Source organism: Mirounga leonina, unplaced genomic scaffold (genome assembly GCF_011800145.1).
Source record: "Mirounga leonina isolate KUSES-001 unplaced genomic scaffold, KU_Mleo_1.0 Mir_53, whole genome shotgun sequence".
NCBI classification, from domain to species: domain Eukaryota; kingdom Metazoa; phylum Chordata; class Mammalia; order Carnivora; family Phocidae; genus Mirounga; species Mirounga leonina.
In genome coordinates this window covers 34722267-34738713 of record NW_023270807.1, presented here as the reverse complement: position 1 = coordinate 34738713, position 16447 = coordinate 34722267, and the positions used below count along the sequence as shown (strand labels likewise).

Sequence of the window (16447 nt, the reverse complement as noted above, 5' to 3'; positions counted from 1 at the left end):
TCACAATTATACAGTTAGAATTAGAATTAAATGTTTTCATAGTATTTAATTAGCAACTTCAAATTTACTCAAAATGTCCCTAATCAAACAGGTATGATCACAGAGCTATCTGCAAATAATGAAGTAGATTGTTGCAACTTTTCATAGTCTCCATAGCAGGATAAATACTTAGTATTTTTTGTCAAGGCATTCCCAAATTATATGTACTATAACATACCAAAACAATGGATAAAGTGAAATGTTTTATCAAATCTCCTTACCAGTTTTTCATACTCTGGCCTCAGTCTTTATATAATAATCAAATAGTGTATGCCTAGATTAGGTAAATAATAATAATAATAATAATTCAAGATGTTATGCAACTTATGATTCCCAAAGATAATAAATTTATTTAGGAACCATGACTAAAAAAATAATATATATATTAAAATATATAATATGTTATTTGGGGAAAAAAATCCATATTTTTGGCCCAGAGGAAATGTGCCCTCCCAAAAAAATGTGCGATTTCTCTGCTGAACAGTCTCTATGGGTAGATCTGCTCAACACTCAGGGGCCCATGAGCACGTGATGCGGTTGGGAAAGATGAAGTAAGCTCACTGCTCTCCCCTATTTGCCTTGTTGCGGATTGAACACACAGACACCAACCCTCAAGTAGTACTTTAGTCAAAGGATATGGTAGTAAAATTGGAGAAGGGTAGAGGAAGCATGTGTGAAAACTTTTTAAGTGCTTTAAAATGATTAATACAGAGCATCCAGTGCTCATCTTTGGATAAATATATATATATATATATAATATAATGTTCATCTTTGGAAAATGAATACCTTTTGACCCCAGAAGCCTGGTAGAGAAAAAAATATGTAAGTACTATAGGCATTTTAATTAGCAACAAACTGTTAGAATACCCCATGTTTTTATTTTGTTGATATATGTTTTTAATACTTTTTTGTAAACATAGAAATAAATGAGAATTCTCTAGTGATCATTCCAATAGAATTTTGTGATGTGGGAATTTTTGCCAATATTGTAGTTTACATGTTAATTCATTCACTGTGTCAGTCGGGATCTGGTCAGGGGACAGAAACCGTATCAGTTACGTGAACAGAGTGAATTTAAATAAAGATCTGTTAGTTAGTGCAAAGTTTTTAACTAGGCAGCTGAGCGGATAAAAGAAAAGAAAAACACTAAAGGGTCATGGAGGCAGTAACTCTGAGAAGGAGGTAGTACCGCTTGGGCTGGAGGAACAAAGCGAGGAGGTTGGAGGAGTATCCGCAGGCACTGAAACTGCTCAGCTGAGGCTGAGGTGAACTCAGAGGAGGGCGCCCTAGACCTGCAACCCAGCAACCTGAGGAATGGACGTTGGCTAGCTGGTGCCTCTGAGGGGGAGGCCTGAAGCTGGTTATGCAGCTGTTGGACCAACTGAAAACTGGATTCTGTTAATGCTACTGGCAGAGGGAGGACACGATGGTAGGATGCTGCTCACATAAATGGCAAGTAGCCAAAAAACCAAATATGAAGCTCCATCATAAGAAAGTAAGGATAGAAGGATGGGTTTGAAGTTGAGGCAATAATTTCATAACTTGTACTTAAGCCAATAAAAAAGCACCTGTTAATGAAAATATTTAAAATATTTTCACTTTATTAATTTCATAGGCTCTAACCAAGTGGAAGACTTGATGTTTTTGTTCATTTACCTTTGGCCTAAAAATCTCTTCTTAATTTTTACATATCTGCATCTATCCCATAATTCTAAGTCAGCACCATGCCACTGATCTTCGTAATCACCCAACAAAAAGTTCTTTCTTCCTTCTGGGAACACTCATACAATTTTGTTTGTACCTCCTTTGTGATATTCATCACTTTCCACTGTATTTTATGGCTGTTTATAAACTTCTTTAGAGATCCTTCTACCTAGGGGCCATGACTAATTCTTCTACTTAGCACAGTGTCTGGAGAGCGGTAGGTATTGACAGAAGGACTGAGTCTCCCATGACCAGAAGAAAAGGACTCAGATTCCTGCATACTTGCAGGAATCTGAAGTGAATCAGACCACTCTTTTTAACCCTCCACATCAAAACCCTGGCCTCGAGAGAAAGATATGGTACCCCTTCACTCTTTTCTCTCACACTGGATCTTAGAGGCTAAGAAGCACTGTTAGAACTGGTGGGCTGTCATATTTTTAGAGGAAAATGAATTTGCTCCTAATTTACCCCATGCAACCACTTATGTATCTGGTTTGGAGGGAGGGGAACTGGTAGAAGCCCCATTCTAATGGAAGTTCTTCTGGAGTCAGGCCTAAGTACCAACAACACTCAGAAACTATACTTGCTGATGAGATTGCTTTATTTTACAAAGTCCAAAGGGAAAGGTGAAGAGAAAATATTTGCCGAGCACGTGAGAAACAAAACAGGCTATCAAATACTAAACAACATCAACAGGTGAAATATGAAGAGAAGAAAATTTAGCAATGGAAGTAGCATAATGTCACAGAATGACTCACTGGAAAGACCAAGACTTCTAAGTTATAAGTTACTGCCCCTTTTTGCACTCATTTCTGCTCTTTCTAATACTCCTTGTATGCTTATTTTAAAAATAGTAATAGAGAACAACTGGACCTTTTAATTCATTAATTCAATAAATATTTATTAAACACCTACTGATTGTCAGGACAACATTGGGGACTGGAAAGGAAGTTGTTAACAGAACCCATACCTTCACAAAGCTTTGATTCTGAGGTAATATTAGGGTAATATAATATTCATTATACAACTTTTGAAAATTAAAGCTAAAAAAACTCTGTCAAATAAAGATATGCTTCCCTGAAGGTGTAATGAATCTTTGGAGGTAGGGAACAGAAGAGCAAGCATCATATTTTATTTATGTTATTTATGAAGAAGGAAACAGGGTTACAAAAGGTTTGTGGAAAAGGTTTTCATGTTTCTCACTTTGTAGATTGAGATAGAAAGTGAGAATACTTTTTAACACATATCTAGCATTTGGGATTTTCACTAACCTGAGAATTCATTCCAGATATGTGTTAAAAATGAGAGTCAGTCTCCAGAGGTTTTGCCAATTCAGTTGAACCCAGTCATTAAAAGTCCTCAGGCAAAAATATACCATATTCCCCACATTTTAAAAATGCATATTTTTCACATTGTAGCATAGCTAAGATTAAGATTTGCTTTAAAAGTGCTTGGTATACTTAATCTATTATTATTTCAGTGGTACATCTTACAGCTGATTGTTTCCCACAATAGAAAAAATTATGGCACACAAATGAAAACCAAATAATCCTTTCTAAAAAGTGATTATTATAGAAAATGTATAGCTTTTATTTTAAAATGATGACATAAAAATAAATTATATATAAAGGGGCACCTGGATGGCTCAGTTGGTTAAGCATCTGCCTTCAGCTCAGGTCATGATCTCAGGATTCTGGAATCTAGCCCCAATGTCTGGCTCCCTGCTCAGCGAGGAGTCTGCTTCTTCCTCTCCCTCTGCCCTTCCTCCTGCTTGTCCTCTCTCTTCCTCAAATAAATGAATAAAATCCTTAATAAATAAATGATAAATGGCCTGAGAAATAATAAAGCAAGTGTTTTAAAATTTTAATCTAAAATCTTTAATGAGGGAAAATCAGATAAGATTCTCAATAAGAAGATTGCAATAAGATATATATTTTATAAACGAGATTGAAACTGATACATATCTGTATAATGAACATGAGTTTTGCAAAAGGATTTGTTATATTAACTCATACCGCCATGGAAAATATTAAGTAATTTGTATAAAACTCATTAGGCAATTTCTTACATCAGCCAAAGATTCCGTTACTAGTCATTGATCTGACAGTTAAATATTAGGCTAAAGAATTGGAGTCACGGGGGCGCCTGGGTGGCTCAGTCGTTAAGCGTCTGCCTTTGGCTCAGGTCATGCTCTCAGGGTCCTGGGATCGAGCCCCGCATGGAGCCCTGCCTCAGGCTCCCTGCTCAGCAGGAAGCCAGCTTCTCCCACTCCCTCTGCTTGTGTTCCCTCTCTCACTGTGTCTCTCTCTGTCAAATAAATGAATAAAATCTTAAAAAAAAAAAAAAAAAGAATTGGTGTCATGGGACGCCTGGGTGGCTCAGTAAGTTAAGCGTCCACCTTCGGCTCAGGTCATGATCCCAGGGTCTTGGGATCAAGTCCCATGTTGGGTTCCCTGATCAGTGGGGAGTCGGCTTCTCCCTCTGCCTACAGCTCCCTCTGTTTGGGCTCTCTCTCTCTCTAATAAATAAATAAATAAATAAATAAATAAAATCTTTTTAAAAAAAAGAATTGGTGTCATTGTGAAATGGAATAGTCTACAAGTAAAATTCAATATTGTGTTCTTAAGGCCTTTAGTAGATCATGAATAGAGTTTAGAAAACCAGTAGATCACGAATAGAGTTTAGAAACCAAATTATCTTAATCTGTAGAAAATGGGAGTCAACATAATGGATTTGATTTGGGGTAAAGTTTCACCATTGAAACTCAAAATACTACTTTAATGGAAACTGAATCTTTCTTTACATCTGGGGTCAATTCTAGGAAAAATAGCAGTTGGCTGATTCATTTCTTTGTGTGGCCTCCATGCATATTGTCCATGCTTGCTTGTTTTTCTAGGGAGAATATGTATTACAAGGAATGTGATTTTTATAATCTAGAAAGGCCCTAAAAATCCTGATTTTGGGGGGATTAATAACTAACTAACTTGGGTAGAGTTACTCTGTGAAACTGCTCTATAAGGTTTAGGCAAAGAGAACCTTCTAGATTTGTTTTCATAAATGTTACAGAAATGTTATTGTGTGCATGTCAGATATACAATAAATGTTAGCATTTATCTACCTGAGTGTTATTAAATTACGGACTGAATTTTTCATATTTCACTTAGCTATTTTGCCTCCAAATAAACAGGATAGGGCTTGATTGAATCAGTACAGGAAAATAACACTTTTTCTGATATACAAACTTTTTTCTTTGCTATATTTGTCAAATAAATATAGTCACAGTGTGTAAAAAGATAAGTATATTTTATTGTGTTGCAGAAAAACAAATATTTAGAGTTTCTGTAGATAACTTTAGAAATATAAGAATTTGTGCAGGTATTTGTTTTTCCTTTTCTTTTTCCTAGCTATTTCCTATAGTCTTCAAACTAAAATTTCACCTGAGCTTAACCCAAGGTGTATCAAAATAATAACCAGTAAAAAGATTTATAATTCGCTTATCATGTACAATTAAATTTATTTCTATGTGGTCACTTCCAAAATAAATATTTCAGTCTTTTCCATCATGCCTTTTGAATTCTTCCTTTACAGTTGGTGAATTCTATAAGTAGGAGTCATGAAATGGATAATCAATGAATTTCCAAATGACAAGAGCCAGAGAAATATAAGGGAGAAAGACAAAGGAAGAAAGGAAAGGAAAGAAAGTGGGAGACAAGTGGGGGGACAGAGAGAGGATGAGGAAGACAGAGAGAGAAAGGTGGGGGATAAACAGAGGGAGTGAAGCCATCGTTTAGGAGTGAATGCCAGTTATGAAAGTTTTACACAGTATCTTCCAGAAAGCAACTATTTTTCTGTCTGATATTTGGTAAGGACTGTTTGAAATCTAAGGCAATTTCAGAAAGAATATAAAAATTTCTGTAGTTTGTCTCCAACACCCAGACCTTTTAGCAGGTCTCTAGTCAAGAAGCATCTCCTCAGAGATGCCTCCGGACATCTCACTGAAAAATGGCACCCTCATTGCTCTCTACCCAACTCCTTATGGTATCTGCTTCTCTATGTAGCACTGAGCACTACCTGAAGGAATTATGTGTGGATTTTGTTTTCTCTCTCCTGCTCTAGAAAATCTATGGATGCAAGAGTTTTGTTATTCACTTTTACACTGTATTCCAATACCTAGGATAATGCTTGTTAAATAACAGGAACTCAATACAAACTTGGTGAATGAGTATAAGAAAGCACACAGCACAGGATCATCCAGACTAAGAGTCAAGAAGCAACAAAGTTGTAGTCACTCCAGAAGTAAAACAAAACTCACCATTATATAGCAACAGAGGTTTTACTGATTTCTAGAGAGGAAGAATTATAAATTTATGTCAGGAACCCCTCTTGTAGTATTTTTAAATGCATTTTGCTATTTGTTTTTATGCTTAAAATGTAATTAATGTATAGTTATTCATCTACAAAGTGAATCAGCCATTTTTAATGGTATGTATTAAATCACTCTTTCAGACATTGCTTTAAATACATGTTTGAACTTGACCATAACTTACAACAGTAGCCATGACATTGGTGCCTAGGGAAGACAACCCTTTAAAACATGGTGCATTAGCAATATTTTGATAGTGCAAACCAACACAGAGATGGTTTTGCCAGGTGGTTGTGAACCTCGACTTGGTGGGACACAGAAGAGAAGTCATTACTATACCTTTTCCCTTCATAAACCTCAAGTTATAACAGAAAATGATACCAGAACCTTCTTCCAGAGGCTTAGAAAACAAAACAGAGGAGAAAAGAAACATGACTTTATATGGCTGATCTTTCTTAAGTTCTTACTATGTGCTGGGCATGGATTTAAATCCTCAAAATAACCAGATATAATTTTCATTAAAGATGAGGAGATAGGCTTAGAAATTTAAATGCTCACCCAAGTTCACACAGATAGAGTGATGAATATGGGTTTTAAACACAAACACCATCAAAAAATCAGCAACAAATCCACTCCTGACAATGTTCCCATCCAGTGTACACACTTTTCATTTCAAAGATTCCACAATGAATTCCGTAATAGTGATCATCTCTATTGTGTAATTCTCTTTCTAATTTGAATTAAGTGGATGCCTTTGTTTTTTCCAAGAGTTAATCTACTCCAACAGAACACTGGATGTATTTTTAAAAATCAAGAAATAAATTCAAAATACGACTCGTTACAAATAAGTTTGTTGTAGAATCTGGCACTAAAATCAGTTCTAGGTCAATTTCTCTTACAGTTTGTACAGAGACCTACATAATATTGTTTCACTGAATAAGAAGTTACATCAAAAGGGAATTCAAAAAGCTGTTTGCCTTCATGCAGACTGTAAGGATATTTTATTTTACATTCTCTAGTGTGCGCACAATTTTAGGCAACACGAAGTAAGCTGCGGCTTTCCAACTGCAGGTTATTTCCCAACGGAAGCTTCTAGTTCCTCAAAAGACTAATAACATTGATTAATTATTGACTCATTTTTAAATCACTCATCTTAACAAGATCTATAAACATGCCCCCATAAAATGCCATCTATTTCTCTGTATTCTCAGAAATACATTTTTTTAAAAGGCTAAAAATGTTGGCAAGTAGAGAAAAGGTTCTTGATCCCCAAGAGGTTCCCAGCCCTTCGGTGACATAATACAGTGAAAAGACCATTAAATGAAAAAAGAAAAAAAAAAGATTTTCTTTTAAAAAAAGGAAGGAAGGAAAAAAATATTGGCTCTGACACCAAATAAGAGTCTGTGGTAAGCCATCCAATTAGTCTAAGGCTCAATTTCCCCCTCTGTAAAAAGAATACAACACTGGTGTTGCTTTTTTCATCTGGAATCCCACCCTCTCCCCAGTTCCTCCATTTCTATTGAGAAAATGATAACTAATAAGTCCAACTGAAGTGCCCCCTGTTGCTTCTGTAACAGTCATTCAACCTCACCTCGATCCTTTGAACTGGATTACAATGGCACTCTCTACATACTACTCTCTTAAAATGTAATATACTATCACATAATAGAATAGAATGTAGTGTAAAAGGTTTGTTTCACATTTATTCCTTGATAGATATAAGCACCTGGAAGAAAACAAAACAAAAAAAAACCCCATAAAACTTATATAACTTTAATATCCCTTCACAGTCCCTACTTTAAGTACAAAAAAAGTACTAATATTAGTTATACTACTGGAATTACTAATAGTGGTAGTAATAGATGCTGGGTGTTACGGAGGGCACTCTTGATGAACACTGGGTGTTTACGTAATTGATGAATCACTAAACTCGACCCCTGAAACCAATATTACACTCTATGTTAACTAGCACTTATATAAAAACTTGAAAGATTTCAAAATTACATCATATGTTCACTAATTGAATTTAAATAAATAAAAATAAATAAAATTACATATCACCATCCTTTTTCCTTTCTATAGGAGGAATTTTATTCCTTCCTAAATGTTAGTGGCTCTCAATAGGTCAGTGACTACACATCCCAGCTTCATAGGAGCTTTTGTTGTTTACTTGTTAATACCAATGCCAGGTCCCAGAGCAGGCCTGTCCAATTAGAATCATTTTTTTCTTTTATCTTTTATTTGTGTTTTAAATGGCCGCGTGGGTAGGGGAGCAGGCTCTGATGTTTACAAAAAGTAAATCTTTTTACTTTTTATTTTACTAGAGAATGTAAAATAAAATATCCCAGGTCCTGGGAATGGTGCAGCCATGGCCAGGACCATAGACCATTTTTCTATAGAACCAATTCACTGACCTGGGTCTGAAGAAGGACTGAAGCAAAGAGGATGAAGCATAGAAAGGTGCCTACCTGTGGTTTAACTTTGGGGCTGGTTAATTGGGCATAATGTTTATGATAATAAAAAGGATATACTTTTACCTATGCATTTAAGAGGATGGAATCCGTCTATCAGCACTCCCACCTTCTGTTATGCAAGTTCATCCAGTTCATGCTCATTCGAGTTCTTCCTCACCAATACACGCTTCAATGAGACGTTTTTCTCTTTTCACTAGTAATTCCAATAAATGTGCTCTTATAATTGGCAGAGTTTTACAATAAAAATAAATAAAACAAAAAGTTCTTACAAAATAAACATTTTAAAATTATTTTATTTGTGGTTTCATATGGCAAACAGGAGTGCTTCCATCCTCTGCCCTCTGTGCCTTTTGAAATTTGGATGTGACTTCTTTCCAACAACAACAGAAGGAAAATATGCTTTCCCTTAATGGTGTCACCCAATCCTTCAACCACGGAATTGAATGAATTAGATCCCTAGAGGGCAAACCTAGTTTCGTTTTGAAGCATTGGGACTCATCGGGAACGTTTCTCTTTGGAGATGGGACTACTGTGTAAGCCTCAGGCACAGTTGCAGGTTTCCCTAGTGCAGAACTGAGCATGCTCTTTCCTTTTGGGTCTAATAATATCCTCGATAAGCTTTCATTATCACACCGACAAATTTTCTTTTTTTACACCTGTTTACAGGTGTTCTCCCCTCTATTATGCTACCCACTTCTTGAGGAAATGAATATATACCCGGCATCTGACACACGGCCTAGCACCTGTCATTCAGTGCCTGTTGCACTCCAAAGCACGCAAGTATAGCAAGTCAGAAAATACAGATTTTTTTTTTCTTCATGCCTTTCTTGGACTCACTTAATACCTTTTCAGGCTTGTACTAAAGCCTATCTGTACACACAATTGTTTAATTACATACTCTCCTCCTTTCTGACTTGTCTTTATTTTCTTTAATATAAGATTCCACAACTTGGGTGAGAATAATTTGATTCCCTAGGATAGCATTAGAGTTTATAGTCTATTCAGTGCCCCATTCTCAATCTAATAATTTTTTATTACTATTTCAAGAAGAATAAGAAATATGGGTATTCACACCAGAAAAACACAAAATGTTAGTTTTTTTAAAAAAAGGATGCTTCATATTTATTCTTATTATATTAAAAAATTGGCAGATGAATGACTACAGTGTTGAGTGAAAATGTTTATAAACCACGACTTATTTTTTTACCCAGAAATCCTGTTTTTTTTTTAATTTCTGAAGAAAACGGTAAGCATTACTAGATATATAAGGACTAAGAAAATACTATACCTGTGGACCCAGGCTGAAAATATTTCTCAAAATATTTTTATATATATATATATATATATATATATATATATATATATACTAACCATTTAAACCACTTAATTATGGAATCAAAAGTAAGTAGTTTCTGTGAATGTAATTACAAAATTATTCAAATGTTTAAAAAGTATTGTAAGAGAAGACATAAATTCCAAAACCCAATAATTTAATTAAAACCTTTCTTTCAAATGTGAGATTAGACTAAGAATAGGAAAAAACAGATGAGAAATACCAGATGATAACATTTTCCAATAATAAAATAAGAACCAGATAATAAGTGAAAGATTATTACAATACAGTTTTCAAACAATATGGCTAAAAAAGAAACAAGACAGATTAATTTCTTCTACATTGCTATTGGAAAAAAGAGAAAGAATGAAAAACTTATCTCACAAAATAAAAGATACAAAACACAGAGAACAAAAAAAGAGTATAAAAATCATTAATAAGTTGATATAAGTAAAAACTGATGAATCTGTTACCATGTTATATGCAAATGTTCTAATTCCTCTACCAAAAGACAAGGACTCTTAGATTGGGTTAAAAAAAATATCTAACCATATGTTTTTTAAAACAGACATGTCTTAAATACATTACTTGAAACGTTTAAATGTAAAAAACTGTGAAAATATATATGTAGAAAATACACAGTAAAATGAAGTAAGAATTTCAAGGGGAATAGCTGGTAAAGTGGGATTCAAAGGAAATAAGCAAGGATGAGATTTTTAAATATTATTTTATATAAAGTCTGTAAATATGTCTGTAACAGTGATCAACCTTTATGGATAATGTAACATTAAAACTGAACAAAAAGATTTATAAATATAAGCAATTATCAGTAGAAAGAAAGTAACAGGACACAAACAAGTAGGTAAAAATAAAGTAGACTATAAAGGACTAACCACATGGAAATTAAATTTTCAAAAATAAGGAAATCATCCACAGAGAGTTTTTGGAGGAAAAAGGAAATGATGCTGCAATTATACAATGTTTAGGAAACAATTATTTAAAAAAAAAACCTTTATATAAAAAAATAGAATGTATAGTCAAAGATTTTCTCAAAATCAAATTCATAGCCTTAGTTTCTAAAGTTTTATTAAAAGCGTTAGGAACTAGATAATTAAAATATAAAACACGAAATGTAAGAAAGGGAAGAAGGAATGTATAAAGATAGCTGAATAAGTAAATGAATTAAAAACAAAACAGTTAATACATAAAACATTTTAGAACACAGACTTGAACAAAAATAAGTTTATAATAACATACAAATTTAAGCTAGTGTAATTGAAAAAAAAAGTAAAATAAGATAACAGAACTAAAAAAAGGCATGAAATACAGATACAGGGAGTTTACAATTTTCACAAAATACCATGTATATTCTTCATCAGTCTGCTTATTTTATACACATTCACAGAAATTAAAATTTAAAATGGAGTTTCTTCTACAGTAATTTTAGTACCCATGCTGTTATTGTAAATCAGGCAGAGAGATAGAGATTCTATTTCTATTAAGTAGAAATACTGAATATGCCCTTGAGTTAGTATTTTACTGGAGAAGAATGAAACACAAAGACATAGAGGTACTTACCTGTACATTGTTTTCTTTTCCCTAAAGTAAGACCCGTAGTAATTTTGAATTCTCTTCTCAAGTAAATTCAAAGATGAATAAAATTTCAAATAACAAAACTTAAACTCTGGAAATGGAAATAGAATATGCTTTTTATTTAGAAAATTGAATATGGTGACTAACATAACATAGTAAAATAAAAAAAGAAAATAGTTTACCCACAAAAAAATTGAATATAGCTTTTGAAATAATTTATAATACGATTTCCATTTCCAATGATAGACATGATTGACTTTTTCAGGGCTTACTCCTCAGGTCCCCAAACCATGCAATGAAATATAATGAGTAGGATCTATCATACACGGAAGTGCATTTTCAACCATGAGTAGATCTGGACTCCGGGAGCTTCGTATCCAATATTTTATTACTAGACAGCCAAGATAGCAATAACAAATTGAGGGAAACTATCTGTTCATTAAGAAAACAGACTCTGCAATACACCGTATCACAGGTTTCAAGACTGGTTCCGATTCCATAATGAATTCACTAGCCACTGTGTTCTAAACCTCTTTCAAATGTCTGATTTCAAGTTTTGATTTCTAAATGTTAACTTCATGAATGGGGAGAGATTAAACATTTCAATGCAGATACCCAGGGATTCTCACCCATCCCATGTTTTCCATCAATGAGGCATTTTGGATCTCTCAAAATTCCATAAGTAATATATAATATGTGAGGGAGGTATACAGATGCCAAACCTCTGTCTGCAGAGACAACTTTTTCAGGAGATGGAAACAGAAACAAGAGCTTGCTAAAAGATTTCCAGGCCAGGAAGTCCAAAAAGTTGGGCTGAAATTTGACCTCGGGAGCACTGAAACCACTGGTGATACTTAAAAGCAAAATGTGGGCTTTAAATAACATTTCACATGCTGACTATAGAAAACAGAAACAACCTCTGGGTGTCCAGGCAGGACATCTGAAGTCTTTCACAAATGGTAAAATCACAAATCAAGTCCAACACGGGACCAAGAGTGAAAATAGAGTGACACTGCATTGTTATGAGGGAAAGTGAGTTTTTCTCGGGTCTTTGATCTCCTTGAAGGTTGCTTATTTGCTAGAGTTTTAGAAGCATACACACAGTAATAGGCATAGCGTATTATTCAGGCTTTTGTCCTCCAAAGTGAGGTCTTTTCATGTTTCAAATACATAAATCAGAATGTCCTTAAAAAGAAACAGTCTTTTGAGCCTCATGCTTCAAATAAGCGCAGTTTGCTGGGCACAGAAGTAAAAAACTATCAGGCATTAACATAGTGTCTTCAAGGCTCCTCTCTTCTGCACAGTCTGATGTTCGCTCACCTCCCTCGTTACCCTGCCCCACTTGTGTAGACCGAGTTTCACAGCTGGAGTAAGTTTAATGACGCCTCCAGAAGCCACCCTGTTCCCTTTTTGCTCCTCTTCTTTTCTATTGAATTCTCTCTGTATTTAAAAGATAGAGAAAACTAGAGACGGAAACAGCCTTAAAATCATCCCTATGATGTTTTATCACTGATTGTCCCTGTGTGCTACCAGAACAGATAAATAATCAAGTGGGAGAAAAATCAAATAAGTCGATTAAAAAGTTAATCCCCAATAAGTTTGGTTTTCCTTTTGCTTTACTCACTGGGACTACACACTTGTTGGGAGAGCTGAGCCTCTCTCTTGCTGAGTCATGGGCTCAAAGTGAAGAAAGGGAAGGGGAAGTCTCAGACTACAGTCGGCCTGCACATTCCTACCTGGCCTGGTGACTCACTGGTCACTGTCTCAGAGCAACCCCTCTTGACATTACAGGGCACTAGCCCCGCTGGAGAATCTCCCAGCTGCGGCCCGCCTTACTGCGTCTTTGCGAGAGATGCAGCCATTCCACGGTGCCTGCGTCCTCGAAGGAAACTTCCTCAGTGACCAGATGACGACGTCGCCTGTCTTAATGACAGGGCCCTGACTCTGGGACTCAGACTTATCCCAAGGGAGCGATCATAGAATGTTATGGACTGAATGTCTGTGTGCCCCCAAAATGCACACGTTGTAGCCCCAACCCCCAATGTGATGACATTTGGAAATGGAGCATTTGGGAGGTCAGGAAGTTGAGATGAGGTCAAACGGGTGGGGCCCCCTGATGGGGTTAGTCCCCTGTAAGAAGAGGAAGAGAGACCGGTGCTCTCTTTCTCCCCACTGTGTGAAGACACAACAAAAAGGGGCCGCCTACAAGCCAGAAAGAGACCTTGATCGTGGACTTCCCGACCTCCAGAACTGTGAGAAATAAATGTCTGTTGTTTAAGGCCCTCGGGCTATGGTGGCCTGAGCTGACCAGGGCAAAAACCAATGAGGCTTCCCTCGGTACCAGCCCGGAGCATTTTCCCTCACCTAGCTTGGGCACCCTGAACTTCTCCTTCAGTCAGTGCCTTAAAGCTGAGAGATGACCTTTATTCTCCTGAGGACTACTAGGAGGGGTCTGGTGGTCATTCTCCACATGGCCAGCCCATTACTCTTCCTCACCAAACCCTCTAATCAAGGATGCCTGGTAGACATGAGTGTGTATGTAGTATGCAAAAGAATGGGATGAATATATATATATATATACACACACACACACATATATATCTTAAGTTGCTATATATATTAATATGGAATATAATAGAATCAAGGAGTTATAAGCTGAGCTGTAGCTTGGAGCTGTAATACCTGTATTCTACAGCTGATGAAACAATCTCAGAAAGGTGAATAGCTTACCCACCTTCACAGAGGCAGGGTAGAAATGAGCACAGGAATAACATCCTGTCAAGCTGTGCTGCTCAGCTCATTTATACTTTAAACACCAGTTTTATTTTATAAAATGTCAGGGTAAAGGCTAAATTTTTTAAAATCACACACACAGGCCTACGGCCCATTCTGTGCTCGAAGATTTGGGAGACACGAATATCCCCATGCATGCTTAACATTTTGCCACCTGTTGCCATTGTGGCATGACAACTCAAAGCCGTACTAGTAACCAGAGCTTCCTGTTCTTCCAGTTTCAATTGTCCTCTCCTGAACCGAAAACCTTCCACGGCAACTGAAGCAAAAATTAGACAGACCTGCTTATTATACTTTTGGAGATGGAGAGATAAACAAGGCAAGTCAGGCCTTGAGCAAATACAGCCCATTTGGAGAGACTGACAGCTGCACGAAGCCTGCCAGTTGGAAACAGGCTGCGATCGTGTCTAAGGGGCTCGAATCAGAAGCCAGTCTTACAATCGAACCAAGGAGGTAAGGTCATTTCTTCGGGGAAGAATCAAGGAAGATATCGTGCAAGATGTCTCAAATGGCGATTAGGGTTTAAGCAGAAAGAGACAGAGGAAGATAGGGGAAACGAAGGAAATGCTCTGAGCATGGAGGTGCCTCGAAGGGGACCAGGACAGGGCTTCTCCAGTGAGGGCTGACTAGGTCAGTGTTGCAGGAGGTGATGGAGAATGGATGGGGTGGTAGTTAGGCAAAGCACTAGGAGGCCCAGTCAGAGCCAGCCAGATCTTGGAGGGCTTATCATTGCATGCTAAGAAGTTTGTTTTAATGCAGTAGACAGACGAGCTGAGAAGAATGATTCTCAGCAGAGAAATGATCAGGTATCTGTTAACTACACAATGACAACAACAAAAACAAATAATAACTAAACAAATTTCAGATATCCTCTTCCTTACTCTTCATTTAGACATTCAGAACATGATGATCCAGCTTATCATCAGTTATCAGTGAAACCTTATCTCCAGAGTTATCCTTGCCTTGTGATTTGTGATTTGTTTAATCTTTTCAAAATCTGCTATGTTTTCGCTTGTTGGCTGCCAAGATGCTGGCTCCGGCTTTGGTCCTCACTTAACAGCTCCTTGGCTGCCCTTCTCCATTCATCCATCACATGCTTAAAGTCCATCCAACATACTGCCGTACAGCTCACTTTTTCCATTTCTTGCAATGCTCGTGTTACAGTGGCGTCGTGTATACCCGAACATTAGATTCAAGTCATTCCTGGTTCTGATGCTTCAAGTGCTTCAGGCCTCCGTGCTTACAGAGTGCCCTCCCAGCCCTGGTTGCACCTTTGTTATCAAGGCTGGATTTAGGGAACTTTCATGGTCAAGGTTCAGCTTGATCAAGAGTGAGAAGAACAAGTATTGTCCCGGACTTGTCTGTGAAGTTGAGCTCAAGAATACTAGAGTATTGACTAATCTGATGTGTTATTCCTAAAACTGACCTCTACAGCTCCTGGCTCCTGTCCCCCTAAATATTTTTCGTGAATTTTAATCCACCTTATCCAATTATTTAGTATCCCGATGATAGCTGCTGAAAATAGCAAAATGCTGTAATTTCTTAGAAAGATAACATTTAAGTGAAATGTGCAAATCGCTGTTTCAATAGACAAATCTCTATTTCCACAGATGAATTCCTCTTGAAAGTCACCTGTTTCCCCTCTTTCTCTCTTTTTCTGTCTATCTGTTCCTCTCTCTCTCTTACTCTCTCCTTCAGCAATTCTACATTCAGTTGTTTCAAAGATCAGAAAACATTCCTTAGAGAGATATGCTCTGAAAGGGATGAAAATAATGAGATACAGAGAAGATATACTTTAGTTTTGTTTGTAAAGGTGGTTATAAACCTAGTCTGGAAACTCAAAACTCCCAATCCTTAGTCCACTAAGAAAATTATAGCCCTGATTTATAATTAATTTGAAAGAGATCATGATTCTTTCTTCTGTTTTGGAAATAATCTTGGTTCCTGGCTAAGAATTCAATTACATCATACCAATTACTTCAAGGACAAAAAAGTCTAAGACAAAGACTTGACTGGCTGTGCACCTAGAAGAAATCCAGCTGTGGCTCAAGAACTTCTTATAGAAATGCACCAGCTACTGCAGAAAACTATCATTTGCTTAAATCATCTGGCACTAAATTCTTGATTTAGCAAATGTCACAGGCATGA

At 36.4% G+C, this 16447-nt stretch overlaps 1 long non-coding RNA gene across 1 annotated transcript; it reads right to left on the bottom strand.

Annotated features, from left to right (window-relative positions):
* Positions 1 to 3513: 3513 nt before the first annotated feature.
* LOC118001324 lies at positions 3514 to 11537 on the bottom strand. The gene is made up of 3 exons (XR_004676668.1): positions 11492 to 11537; positions 8644 to 8773; positions 3514 to 3529 (listed from the first exon to the last, which is right to left on the bottom strand). It is a non-coding gene; the product is annotated as an uncharacterized LOC118001324 (long non-coding RNA).
* Positions 11538 to 16447: the final 4910 nt, after the last annotated feature.